The sequence below is a fragment of the Pleurodeles waltl genome, chromosome 4_2 (genome assembly GCF_031143425.1).
Source record: "Pleurodeles waltl isolate 20211129_DDA chromosome 4_2, aPleWal1.hap1.20221129, whole genome shotgun sequence".
In the NCBI taxonomy this organism is placed as follows: Eukaryota; Metazoa; Chordata; class Amphibia; order Caudata; family Salamandridae; genus Pleurodeles; species Pleurodeles waltl.
This window is the reverse complement of record NC_090443.1, coordinates 148,643,956-148,658,194: the sequence shown is the minus strand read 5'-3', so window position 1 is coordinate 148,658,194 and position 14,239 is coordinate 148,643,956. Positions and strand designations below refer to the sequence as shown.

General features: G+C 46.1%; 1 long non-coding RNA gene across 1 annotated transcript in view; it reads right to left on the bottom strand.

Annotated features, from left to right (window-relative positions):
* Positions 1-14,239, bottom strand: part of LOC138292419 (uncharacterized) — a 96,773-nt gene that overhangs the window by 45,491 nt on the left and 37,043 nt on the right. The window lies entirely within an intron of this gene.

Below are 14,239 nucleotides of genomic sequence, written 5' to 3'. Positions count from 1 at the left end.
TGCCCTGTTAGGAGAGTCCAAGAGTAAGGTTATCTACTTAAACAGTGAGTTAAAATTCGTCTGAGAAACACCCCAAGAGACATTGTTTGGAAAGCATCCTTGGAAAGGAAACCTTACCAATGTCCTACCATTCGTTTATAAGGCCCTATGGTACTGTTCTGTGAAGCAGCAAATACTCTGATTCCACCCCAGAGTACTGTGTAATAAAGTCCTCATCACCCCAGAAGCTGGAACTGGAAAGTTCAAGTTATGTCTAAGGTGCTGAAAGAGTTCAGATAGTTCCACACACTGCATAGAGCATCCTGTTTTATGCTCCTCAAAGTCATCAGATGGACAAGTGACCAGTGCAGTCTTTGGGACTGTAGTTGGAAGAGGAACAGTACTCTCTCGAGCCTCAAAAGCTGCCGCAACTGCAGCTTAATCATATGATTTAGTGGTGTCATGGAGGGAATTTCAGTTGATGAGCCAGGCTCTTCAGCTATCATAGGTTCTCCCAACTCACTCTCCTCTCTGGAGTCCATGCCGACGAAAGTGATTTCCTGATTTGCTACTGTTACCAAGCAGTGAAGTAATACCGCTCTGAAGTCTTGCAGGAGCCATCATCTTTAGGTCAGGCATGAGAAGGAGAAGGCCGAAAACCCGATATAATCAACTTTAGTGAGGCGACACACTCAAGTGCAGCTGGCATAATATAAACACAAAGCAGTGTGTTTATAAAAAAAAAAAAACACAGCGACTGACTAACGGTCAGGTCTGCTCTGCAAAGCGTAAGACAAACCTAAAACAGGAAGCTGCTGGAGAAAGTCTCACGGGGAAAAATAAAAACATGATAGATGGAACCAGTGATAAATAAATAAAGAAAAATATCCACTTATCTTGTGCCAGTCGGGGAGGTAATTTCATCCATCTTGACAGAAAGAATGGACAGGATGTTGTCATACCTAGTTCCTTCTTTTGTGCATGATGGTTGTTTGGTGGGTATCTCGGAGGAACGTGTTTTTTTAGGTTGGGATGGGTAATAGATTTGTTTCCGACAAGAAAACTGCTCACTTTGTAAAGACTGGGCCAGGAATACAGAAGAAGTGACAATGTTTCTTGTAACAATTTCATAGTCATAGGTTCTGCTTTTCCCATCTTTAATGGGTGAAACATTTTGATACATTATGGTTTGTAGTGCAAATGAATAAACAGTCTGTTCCTTTTTAGGGTCAAGCCTGAGTTGCATGTGCTTGCGCATGCGTGTCGCTTGCGAGACACTTTAGGAGTTAGAAAAGGGCTCAGAGCCCCATCCATGTCACGTCAGTGTCTTTCATTGGTTCGTAGCCTTGCCTGTTAAAATCTGCACGCTTTCATTAGTGGAAGGCAAGCATGCGTCATGCCTTTTCTGGTGGTTAGCACTCGTCGAGCGCAGAGACCAAGTGCTGAAAACATGCAAGGCTAGCTGTTTCCCGTCAGGTTTGTGGACTACTTTTTATCTTTGGCAGAAGTCGAGCGCTTTGCATAACATCGACCCTGTTACATAGATAATTGCACTTTTGTCGGTTACGTAGATAATTGCACTTTTGCCCATAGGTTTCAGTACGAGTGAACTCTAGCAGCGCAATCACGCTGTTTATTTCCATATAATGTGGCAAAATAAATCCGGTTGGGAGTTTACAACTGCTAATAGCTCTAACTCGGAGAAATGCGAGACCCTATTGCATTGTAAATGCTTGTTTCTCTTCTAATTGTTTCCTCTTAACGTGGAGCTATCATGGTGCTGGAGTGGGCATGGAAGCAATGGTCCATTCTCTTATGGATCTTTTCATAGTGTTGAGGTATACGGAATTAAACATTACATTCAAATTTGACAACTCTGTGAAGTCCATTTGGTTACATAAAAAGCACCAGGAATCATTATTATGCTTACTAGAATGGTTTCAAATTAGTAATCATTCAAATATATGAGCATATCAAAATCAGGTTATAGGGTTACAAAATCAAAATCGGCAAGCTGAAACACTGAAACATGTGTAAGCCCTCATTATGACTTTGGCAGTCTTCCTTGAAGACCACCAAAGTCATGGGCGCCAGGAGACCCCATTATTACGTGCACTTCTGGATTTCTGCCACACTTTGGGTGGAAATCCAGCAGTAGTCATGCTGGCTGGTGGAGTTGCTCTGGCGGTTCCACCACCAGCCCGCCCAGCCAGTAGAACACCGGCAGCCATATTATGTGCCATAATATGGCCTGGCCTTCTCCTTGGACCAGGTAAGGTGATCGTCCGACGGAGGAGTGGTGTGGGAGGTGTGTGTGCGTGTATGAGTGTGTGGTGTCTACGTGTGTGCATGAATGTGTGTATGCGTGTGAGTATGCATGTTTGGATGGGTGTGAGTGTGCATGCATGAATATGAATGGAGTTGTGAATGCGTGTATGGATGTATGGATGTTGTTGTAAATGCGTGCATGGATGCATGTGAGTGGATGCGTGTGTGTAGGTAAAGGGGCGTATGCGTGGTACATGTGGGTGTCTGTGTGCATATATGCAGGGAGGGGAGGTGGAGGCACAGTTTCTGAAGTGGGGTTGCTGTGTCAGAAGGGGGTAATGGATGGGGCACTGTGGCTGGTGGGGGCTCTAGTGCTTGTTGGGGGGTGAGGGAATTGTCTACCAGTGACAGGGAATTCCCTGTCACCGGTAGCCCTTCCGCCATGGTTTTTGTGGCGGTGCTACCGCCATGGAAACCATGTCGGAAGGTTGGCTCCTAACACCGCCGGAGGTCTTCTGTGGACCGCAGGTTCAGAGATGATCATCTCCAGCCCTGCAATTCAGTGGAGATGTGGTGGGTTGGCTCACTCATAATGTGGCGGTCTGCAGGCTGCTGGCAAAGGGACCGCCACATTTACCCTGTCGGTCAGAGGACTGCCAGGTTCAAAATGACCCCCCTCAGTCTTTTCAATATAAGGCATATAAATATTACAGTCACAGAAATGCAGAAACTAAGAAAGAAGAAGTGACATTCTATAAAAGAATTCAGGTTCTTTCTATGCAGCACAAATTGGAAAAAGGGCATCTTTTTAGTTTCTATCCTAAATAGAGATAGATTCAACAGCCTTGGAACAAAGCAAGGTCGGTCTCAGCATTGTAAGACTCCAGTAGAAGTCTTCAGAAAATAAAGAATACGGTGTTAGCATGAAGCTATTCCCTCTAAGGACAAGGGATCGATTGGTCTGCACCTCTCAGACTCTAAAATAAATCTTCTGCCGTTCTTACAGTGTGATCACTAAATCAATGTGGAAAGTTCCAGGACCATCTGTGTCTTCTGAACACATCATCAGAAATCCAATTAATCTCCTTCTCATGGAGTTCACTTGCAACATGGAGAGATTCTCCCATCTCACGGAAGACTAATCAACAGGTTGCCCTTGAGTTACTTCTTCCCAGATAGTGGATGAATGGGAGGCACCCCAAACCATTCAGTCCGCACCAAGGTCTTCTTGCTCATCCTTTTTATCTCTAATGCTCAATACTCCTTTCACTAGCTAAGCCATCAAGAATGTGCACCTGCAATGGAAAAAGTATAGTTTGATAATTCACTTTACTTTAATGAGGTTAAAGCAAACACATTATATATGATGTTGATTACACTGTCAAGTTACTTTTGTAATGCATGGGGGTGCAGCCTGGATTAAGCTGCTCCAACCCCCCCTCTGAAGTCATCACAATTAAGATAACACCTTTATCAGATGGACAAATCAAAACTTCATTGACTTAAAAAATGTTCGCCTACTCTTGCCCAACTGTTTCATTTAATCATAGTATGTACACTGACTCTTCTCCAAATCCGTTTCTTCTTTCTTCTCTCTTCCTCTTCACTCCTTTCCTGGCTTTTACTCTCCTGTACACCTTAAAGGTCACAACTAAGAATTTCGCACACAAGGTAATATTCACCAAGCATCTCAAGACAGACCCTACTATTCCATTTCCTAGATTTCGAAACCATTTGCCAATTGCTGAAAACCCGTTTCCAATAGCTTGCCAAGCACCTGTCGCCTCTAACTTCTTCAGATCTTACTTCAATCCTGAAATGTTCTTAATATAAGCTTTTACATCCTTATTCTTGTCAGCTGTGCAGGTGCAAATTTGTTAAACCTTTATCAGCCGACAGACTCCGTCCTCCTTGGCGAGCTGAATGTCTAATGCAAGACGATTCTGCAAAATGATAAATCTGATAGCCAACATTTCAGTGTCTATGACCAATAAGGCTCCAGCTGTTCTAGTAGACAACTTACCCACTATGGTAGACAACTTTCTAATGTTCATGTCATTGAGAATCACACTTACAGATTAAATCATTGCACCAAAGATATTGCCCACTACTTATCTAGCACTAACACCTCATTTAGGCTTCAAATTTGTTTCCCACGCTGGATCATCAAAATGCTCCGCATGATAGATTTTTGGAAAAACTACGCCTAAATAACATGTACTATGCCACCCCTTAGGCAGCTTAAACTACGCATGTTCTCCACAAATAAAATAAACTCCTAGAATAACAGGATAATCTCTATTCAAAAATAACCTCCATTTTCCTCTTACTTCAAAAGTCTGATCAAATTCCCTCCTTCCCACAAATACAGTATCCACTGTAGATGTGTCTGTCCATATACACAGTCTTTATGTTTCCAATCCAATGTCAAAGCAACTACATTTTCTGCTACTTGATGCTCAATTTCTTCTGTAGCCCACTTATGCTGACTCCTTAGATCTTTTTCCGATATTGACCTTCCTTTCAAATCTCTCCTTCTGTCTTCAACTGCATTTAGAAATTTATTTTCAACATCCGTTAGATTACAGAGCAAAATCCGTCGATGTTCATAAACAGTATCTAATGTTTAACAGGTCTAAGGGATCCAGTAAAAAATGTCACTCCTTAGGAGCAGGACGATTATTCAGATGCTCTAATATAGGGATCTCTGAAAGAACCAAACCATAGTTTGAAAAATAATACTGAAAATGTCCTGTCCCTTAAAAAATGGGAATATGGAGTATGGTGATAAGTAATCCCTTCCACAGCTGATGTAGGTAATTGTGTACACACGTAGTAATCTCTGGCACCCATGGTGTCAATGTACTCAAAAAGCCATCTCAAATAAGCATTTGAAGAGAAATCTCCTCTGGATGTGTCTACATGTAATTCCTTCTCACTAAGGGTATAATACCTACTCTCATCATCAAGATGTGAAGGTTTAGGAATAGTTTTGGGTTTGTCTTCTAATGCACTAGATTCGGGTGAGTTTGACCCAATAAGCAAAACAATTAGAACTACAACTATTAATGTGCCTATCAATATATGTCTACATCTATTAGGTTTATTAGTTTGCATGTCTTCTCTAAAGGGAGATGTAAAGTGGAATAAAGCAGCAGCAGTCTTCTCTGTTGGGTTCCACTTGTGCAAATAGCAAAACACGGTTCAATAAATGTGATGCTTTATTTTATTTACAAAATCTTTGAGAGACTAACTTAGCCTTACTCTGTATTCTTCTAAATGGCAACCCTATGCTCTTTCACCTGTGCCTCGGGCCTCCGTACTCTCCTTTCCTCTCTATTAAAGACAATTCAAATGTCTCTAAATTCTGCACAGTTCAGATTCACTGATAATCACATCCAGAGTGAAATATCTTGGTCTTTTCAGCAATAAAGAAAGCTCAAAGTAGAACTTGAGCCAGATGCTTAATTCAAGGAGGATCAGCTGGATCTAGATCATTGCCCCAAAGCTCCCAGAAATATCTCTCTCCATCATTGGCAGCAAAATATGTCCATTCAGATGAGGAGTACCTTCAACAGGGCATTCTTACTGTTTTTAAGCTCCTTACTGCAGGTCTTTCATCCCCACTATCACTCAAGCCAGAATCTTCATTCTCCTCTGGAATAGTTTGAGTCACACATCCTTGAGGCAAATGCAGTCTTTCTCTCCCTTGCCTTCATGGCCAGTGGTCTCCAGATCCCACTCGTGTTTTTCACAGCACTAGGTCCTTCATGAGGATCTGAATCCAACTCATCCACAAACACAGGATGATGCTCTCTTGTCTCGATTTTAACTATTCACTCATCCAGCCACTATCAGACTAAACAGGTGTTGTTTCAGACTCTGCTCAGTCCCTGACAGCTTGTCTGACCTGCTCTGTCTCTTGGCCACAACTGGTGCTTCTAAGAGAGGTGCTGTCACATCATCAAGGGGACACTCAAGTCTGTGAGTATGGGATGCTCAAATCTAGTTGGGAAGACCTCAAAATTTAACAGCTGTCGTGCTCACTGGGATAACTTTGAACGGCCCTCACCAACGAGGTTCCAGCCATGACTTGTTCACATATTTTTTCATCAGGACCCAGTCACCAGGACTGAGGACTTGGCACTGCTCCTGTTGTTGTGAAGCTGTGGCTGCCTCCCACCTGATGAGACACAGAATGCACCACATCAACCAGAGCTTTGCTGAGTCAAGAATCAAATCATCTGTAATGTTTACAAGCACATGTGGGGGCACAGCAAGCAGTCTCATTGCTCTGCCTATGATTATTTCATAGAGGGACAATCTTGTCCTCTGATCTGGAATGCTGCGGAGACTCATCAACACCAGAGGCAAAGCATCAGGCCATTTCAAAGACGTTGAAGCTCACACTTTGGCTAATCTGGATTTCAGAGTCCCTGTAATCTGTTCCACAATGCCGGATTATAACTGCAATGTAGTCTCTGCTCCACCTGCAACTCTGCACACAACAATTTCAAGACTTCATTGTTGAAATGGGTCTCTCGATCCCATTCCAAAGAAGTTGGGAAACCAAACCTCAGGATGAACTCCCGTAACAGCAACTTAAGTACTGTGAGGCTGTCATTTCTTTTGGTCAGGTAAACCTCAACACAACACAAGGAGATGCACACAGCTACAAGGACATACTGCAGCCCCTTACACACGGGCATCTCGATGAAGTCCAACTGCATCCTGTTGAAGGGGCCATCTGATCTTCCTATGTAGCTTGTAACTGCAGTTCTCTTCCCTACATCCATCTATTCACACACCACACATCTGTGACAACCCTTCAGCCATCATTCTGAATCTTGGGTTGAACCTGGTCTGCCAAAACAAACAGACCATTGCGTCTCTCCCTACATGGGCAGAGCTATGAAAATGTCTAGCCATCGGGGACAACAGACTATCTGGCAACACTGGTCTACCAACTGCTGAAACCCAAATGTCATCATCTCTTTCAATGCAACCTGCTCTGATCCAACCTTGCTGTTCCGCCTCCTGTACTTCCTCCTGCGTCCTCTTAACATGCTCCCAAGTATCAGCTGTATTTAGCAAGAAGTTTGTAATTGGTCTCATCTGTTGACTCATTGCAATAGTCTCCAGGAAACATTCAAGCTCTATGAGCACAATACACAGCAACTTCATCTGCATATTTATTACACAGTGTTACATTATCATCTCCACTGCAATGAGCAGAGCACTTTACAACAGCAATTTGTTTCGGCAACTGTTTGGCATTCAGCAAATTGCAGCTATATTCTCCATTCCTGATGGGAGAACTAGTGGAGATCATGAAACTTCGCTGGGACCATAACTGTCCAAAGCCATGGGCTGCACCAATGCTGTACTGACCATAGGTGAACATTGTCATTTTCTGCTGCTTAGAAACACAGCATGCTCTCGTAAAAGCAACTAGTTCAGCTACTTGTTCGGAGAGAATTCCATAAAGCCAGAAAGCTTCAACTATTCCTGAGACTGAACAGATTGTGTAGGCAGCTTTCAGGTTTCCTCCATGGTCTGTCAAGCAAGACCTATCCACAAACAGTATGAAATCAGACTCATGTAGTGGCTCATCTTGAATCTCTGGCCATAGCTTGATGCATAGTTCAGTGAAATCTAGACAGTCATGCTCACCAACACCCTCTTCTTCGTCAGCTTTCGGAATGGGCAAGAACATAGCAGGATTCAGTGTGGTTCATCGTGTGACAGTCTCATTTTTGACAACCAATATTATCTGTTCATAACATGTCAACCTGCTATTTGTGAAATGTTGTGTGCAGGTACAGGTGAACAACAGGTCTACAGAATGGGGCACAGAAACAGTAAAGGGATGACCCATCACAATGTTCCCACACTTCTTGATGCTGACGTTGGCCACCACTATGAATTTAAGACATCCAGCCAGTACTGCTGCTACTGGGTCAAGTATAGCTGCTCCTTGTATTACCATATAATTGTGTAAGCACTGAGAAAGCGCAGCCCCACTCACTGCAAAACAGAGTAACAGATTTATTGTAGCTAGGCATTCAAAGTGCCGGGGCACAATAGAGACTTTCTCTCAGGTCTAGGAAGGCAACCAAGCAATTGCTATCACAAGGTACCGGATCAGACACATCCTTGTGTGTCAGCCTCTAGAAAGGCTTTGCAACTAGGGAAAAGTTGGCCATCCTCTGGACACAGTAGTCCACCATTGGCAAAACCATCCTGACTTCTCTCTAGGTAAGCAGTGGATTCATCTTTAGGATTGCTGAAATCCTTTCTTGTGACACCTTCCTTGATCCTTTTTCAATATGACGACCAGCATATTGGACCTCTTTCTGAACAGTTCTGCAGCTTGCTTGGGGACACTTTGGCCCTCATTATGACATTGGCGGTAAATCCCACTTACCGCCATGCTGACTGCCGCCAACATACCGCCGCAGTGGCGGGTATCTGTTCACCATATTATGACACACACACACCAATCTATCACTTATCAGCCACAGTCACAAGTCTGCCACACCAAAGGTCAGTGATAAACTGACGGTATCAAAACTCACACTGTTACGCCAACAAAACAACGGGCATCACATTATGACCCACGAATCACCACAGTAGACATTCAACCATGGTAAACCATTGGCAGTACATACCGCCACGCTCAAAATAAACACACACATACAAAACAACACTACAATGGCCAATACCAAATACACACACACCTGACACCCATACACACACCACACCCACACCACTATAAAACACCCACCCACATTACCCACAACCCCTTACGAATACAAATGATTGGCACGAGACAGGCACCATGACTACAGACAAAACCAGAGCCACACACCACCTACACCTATACACCACCCACGCACCCCATATCACACATCCCAACACATCACCCTACACACCCTTACCTACACAACTCACACAACACCCATGGCACCACAAAGACACGCCAGATTCTCAGAGGAGCAGCTAAGGGTCATGGTGGAGGAAATCATCTGGGTAGAGCCTCAGCTTTTTGGAGCACAGGTGCAGCAGATATCATTGCTAGGAAGATGGAACTATGGCAGAGGATCGTGGACATGGTCAATGCCATGGGACAGCACCAAGGGCAAGGGACGACATCAGGAAGAGGTGTAACCACCTAGGGGGGAAGGTACATTCCATGGCAGCAAGACACCAACTCTCTGTACAGAGGACTGGCGGTGGACCCTCACCTCCTCCCCCACAACTAACAACATGAATGGAGCAAGTCTTGGCAATCATGCATCCTGAGGGCCTGGCTGGAGTAGCAGGAGAACTGAACTCTGGTAAGTCAACTCTATACTACTACCCCCCCTACCTCCATGCCATCACATACCCCCACCCTCATCCTCACTCCCATCACTCCACCACCTCCTACACACCCCACCATCACATCTCACTCATCCCAATGCCAATCCCTGCATGCCATACCAATGCATGGACACCACACACAGACCTGCATGGAAACCTATCACTAAAGCATGCACACTAGGAAGAACTACTCATCCCACCATACACCAACGTACACAAGTGAAAGCTGCCAGGGCAAATACAAACAAAGAGGGCAACCCGCTGATGCACAATATGTCACACACAGAAACAATAACACTGCATTTACATACCCACAGGTATCCCAGCCAATGTCAGCGGCGAAGGGGTGCCAGCAATATCTAGCCCCCCAACTGAAGAGGCCCACAATGATGACAGAAAATCTGGTCGCCTGGATCTGGATGACCATCCTGGCCCATCAGGGACCTCTGGACAGTCTGTTTCCCAGGCACAGGCACAAACAACCACAGAGCCTCCCCCATCTGGAAACACCACCACAGCACCCACCCAGCATACCCACACCTCTGTCCCCAGGACACTTCAATCAGCAGTGTGTCCACCACTACAGGGACCCCAGGACACACCTCATACCCAAGACAATCAGGGACCTGGGGTCAGTGGCAGTGGGCACACGGTTCAGGGGACAGAGGCACAGGACAACAGGGAAACTGGGAGGACTGCTGTGCACCAGGGGGAGGACAGGCCCAGGGAACTGACTCTCCAGGAGGCACTTGCAGAGATCCTGGGAGCATACCAGCATTCCCAAGATACGCTGGGCCAGATCCTGGACAATGTGCAGGAAAACAGGCTGCAGCAGGAGGGACAGTACCAGGGGATCAGGGAGGACTTGCAGGGCATCAACACCACCCTGGTCTCCATAGCAGGGGTGCTGGCAGACATGGCCAACATTATGAGGTAGGCAGCCTCTCAACAGCGGGCCCCTACCACTAGCCAGACATCTGAACTACCTTCCACCTCCGCTGCCGTTAGTGGACAGGAGGCCCGCCACAGGACCAACAGGCCACCAGCAACACTCCCCCTGCAGAAGGTGAACCACCCCACAAATGTTCCCTGCGGTCCAGGCAGAAGCCACAGACACTTGCCAAGACCCCCACCAGGAAATTAGACTCCTGATTGTCACCCTTGTGTCCCACCAGGTCACCCTGTCCACCTTGAACTACCACTGCCTCCCTTCCTATGTCCTCTTAGACAATGCACCTTTGCTACAAACAGACTGGAATAATACCCTGGACTTTCCTCCATCATCACCCCGTCCCAATGCACTTGCCCCTCTACTTCTTAGCACCTAAGTATGGAGTATGTCAAACTTTTTTATGTATGTATTAGTTTAACCAGGTTCAAACGTTGCAATTCAAATGTACAGTAATGTCCAAATAGGAAAGACCTGTAGTTGGCTGCAGTGATCACACCAGAAGCGATAGTGGGGCACCAACATCTGCAAAATGAGTTGCCAAAGGGTACAGTGAGTGGGCATAGAAGTGGGAAATAACAGCATGCCAGTGCCAAAGATAATCTAAATAATGAAAATGAAATGTGAAGTAACACTGCCTTACCTGTGTGTCATTGGAAGTATTGTCGAATCACTGCATTTCTGTTGTCCTCATCCTCATCCTCTGCCTCCTCATCCTCACTGTCCACAGGGTCCACTGCTTCCACACGGTCATCTCCAGCCTCCTCCTCCTGCAGAAAAGGCACATGGAGTCTCAAGGCAAGATTGTCCAACATGCATCATGCCACGATTATCTGGCAGACCTTGTTGGGGGAGTAGCACAGGGATCCCCAAGTTAGATGGAGGCACCTGAACCTGGCTTTCAGGAGGCCAAAGGTCAGTTTGATTATCCTTCTTGTTCGCCCATGCACCTCATTGTAAAATTCTTCTGCCATTGTCCTGACATTCCTCGCAGGGGTCAGTAGCCATGATAGGTTGGGGTAACCAGACTCACCTGCAAATATCGAGGGACAAAATTTAGCCACACACTATCCTATATGGCCCACACTGTACCCATACACCAACATCTACTAGGTGGTAACCAGGGCTCACCTATTAGCCACACACAGTGCCTCTGTAGTTGGCTCATCACATTTGGGATGCTGCTATTCTTCAGGATAAAGGCATCATGCACCGACCCAGGATACTTAGCATTGAGATGTACTGGTCGCCAAGCACTCCATCGGGACATTCATGGGGTGGAAACTCTTTTGATTTCTGTACACCTGTTCATTTTGCCGGGAGGACAAATGCAATATGTGGTCCATCAGTTGCCCCAATTATGTTGGGGATTTGTCCCATTGCATAGAAGTCAGCCTTCACTGTGGCCAAATACTCCACCTGGGGGAATACAATATAGCTGCACATGTGTTTAATCAGGGCAGACAACACTCTTGTCAGCACTATTGAGAACATTGGCTGTGACATTCCTGCTGCCAAGCCCACTGTCGTTTGAAAAGAACCAGTTGGCAAGAAATGGATCACAGATAGGATTTACACAAGAGGGGGGATCCCAGTGGGGTGACGGATAGCAGATATCAGGTCAGGCTCCAGTTGGGCACACAGCTCTTTGATTGTGGCCCTGTCAAGTCTATAAGTGAGGATAATGTGCCTGCCCTCCATTGTTGCCAAGTCCAAAAGGGGTCTGTACACGGGGGTATGTCTCCATCTCCTATTCATTGGCAGTGGTTGCAGTCCAAAAGAGTGAGGAGTCGGTCAAAAACTGAACATCGGAGACACAACAGTACAATGTGTGATGTTAATTGGTAATGGGTAAGTCCAATTTTTGACTGTGACGCAGTTATTATCCAGTATTGAAAAAGTGCAGACAATTAGTAGGAAAAGATGAAGTCTCTAATTCACTTTCAATGAGACTATAAATCTATCATTGAAGACACCATTTAATTGCTCAAAATTCACTTATTTTTTCATTCCCAACTGGTAAGACACTTTGGTGGTCAGTACAACCTCAGCGGTCTTTTTACAAGACCGCCGAGGGACCGCCGTGCGGAAGACCGACAGTAGTGGCGGTTTGCCGCTCGGCGTATTATGACTGTTGGCTGCTCTCCGTCCTTTTTCCGACGGAGAGCCGCCAACAGCCATACTGTCGGGTGGCGGGGAAGCGGAGGTTGCGCCACTGCCACGCCAACAGAACACCGCCCACCGAATCACGTCCTGTGATTCGGCGTGGCGGTGTTCTGTTGGTGGTGTGGTGTCGGCGGAGCAGCCCCCATGGCTCCCGTCCCCTCCCGGAGGATCGACGGAACAGGTAAGTCGATCGTCCGTTATGGGAGGGGGTGTTGTGTGTTGTGTGGGTGCATGGGGGTGTGCGTCTGTGTATGTAGGGGGGTGTGTGAGTGCGTGTATGCTTGCGGGGGTGTTGCGTGTTTTGGGAATGAGTGCGTGTATGTCTGTGGGTATGTCTGTATGGATGTGTGTGTGTATGTTTGTATGTGGGTGTGTGTGTATGACTGTGTGTGTGTATGTTGCCATGTATGTCGGTGTGTGTGCTTGTGTGTGTTGGTGGTGCCTGCATGCGTGTCGTGTGTGTGTGAGTTATGTGATGTTGGGGGTCGGGTTGGGGAGGTGGGCCCTGCCACTTTTGGGGGGAGGCAGGGGTGGTGGGGGGCGTAGGGGAGGGAGTCGGGGTGAGGGGTGGGGGAGACCCCTATCAGTGCCTGGGAAGGGTCTCCAGCCCGGCAGGCGGAACGGAGAACCGGCGGATGACCATGGCGGTAACCGCCATGGTCATATTACCAAAAAAAGGACCGCCAGCCTGTTGGCGGTCTTACCGCCGCTTCTCCGCCTTACACCAGGGTCATAATGACCCCCTTTGTTCATTCACAGGAAAAAATTCACATGTATGGTGTAAACATTAAACATTACAAACAAACATATTCGACATAAGACATAAATCAATAATTCAGCAGTCCTTGTAAATTATTGGTTCAACATTCCTCTCTTCCTTTATTTTCCATGAAACCAAGTAGTACTCAATTAAAACTAAACCGAGAATCCGCAGTAGAGAGATGGTTGTCCACTCAGTCCCAGTCCTAAAACATCTTTACTTGTGACCCAATTCAGGGAATACAAGGGACTGTATTAAAGATTCCTTAAATGGTAACTTCAATTTTTAATACAACCTCTCCAAAAAAGTTATTAACCAGGACCTGCCCCCACCCCTTTGAAATGGCGTCCACCTGTCCTGTGTGGAGGGACAGGTGGAATGAGGTAATTCCGCTGACGTTGTGCGCCGTTGCGGTAGGCGGTCGGGAACCGACGTGCAACTTCTCATTAGTTAACATTGGGCCCTATGGGGTACAGTGGCCAATGGTGATGTACGCCGGCGGTGACGGTATGCACCGCCGCGGACGTGACCGCCACTTTCTATCTGATCACTCACTTGCTGTGTGACCCTCCACAGGAGAGGACTGTTGGAAATGGCCCTTTTTACAGGGTTATCCCCAAACTTTTTGCCTTCTTCCTCCTATTTTATCAGGTCTGTTTTTGCTGGTTTATTGTCTCTGCGCACTTTACCACTGCTAATCAGTGCTAAAGTGCAACTGCTCCCTATAGAAATTGTACTGTTGATTGATCTAT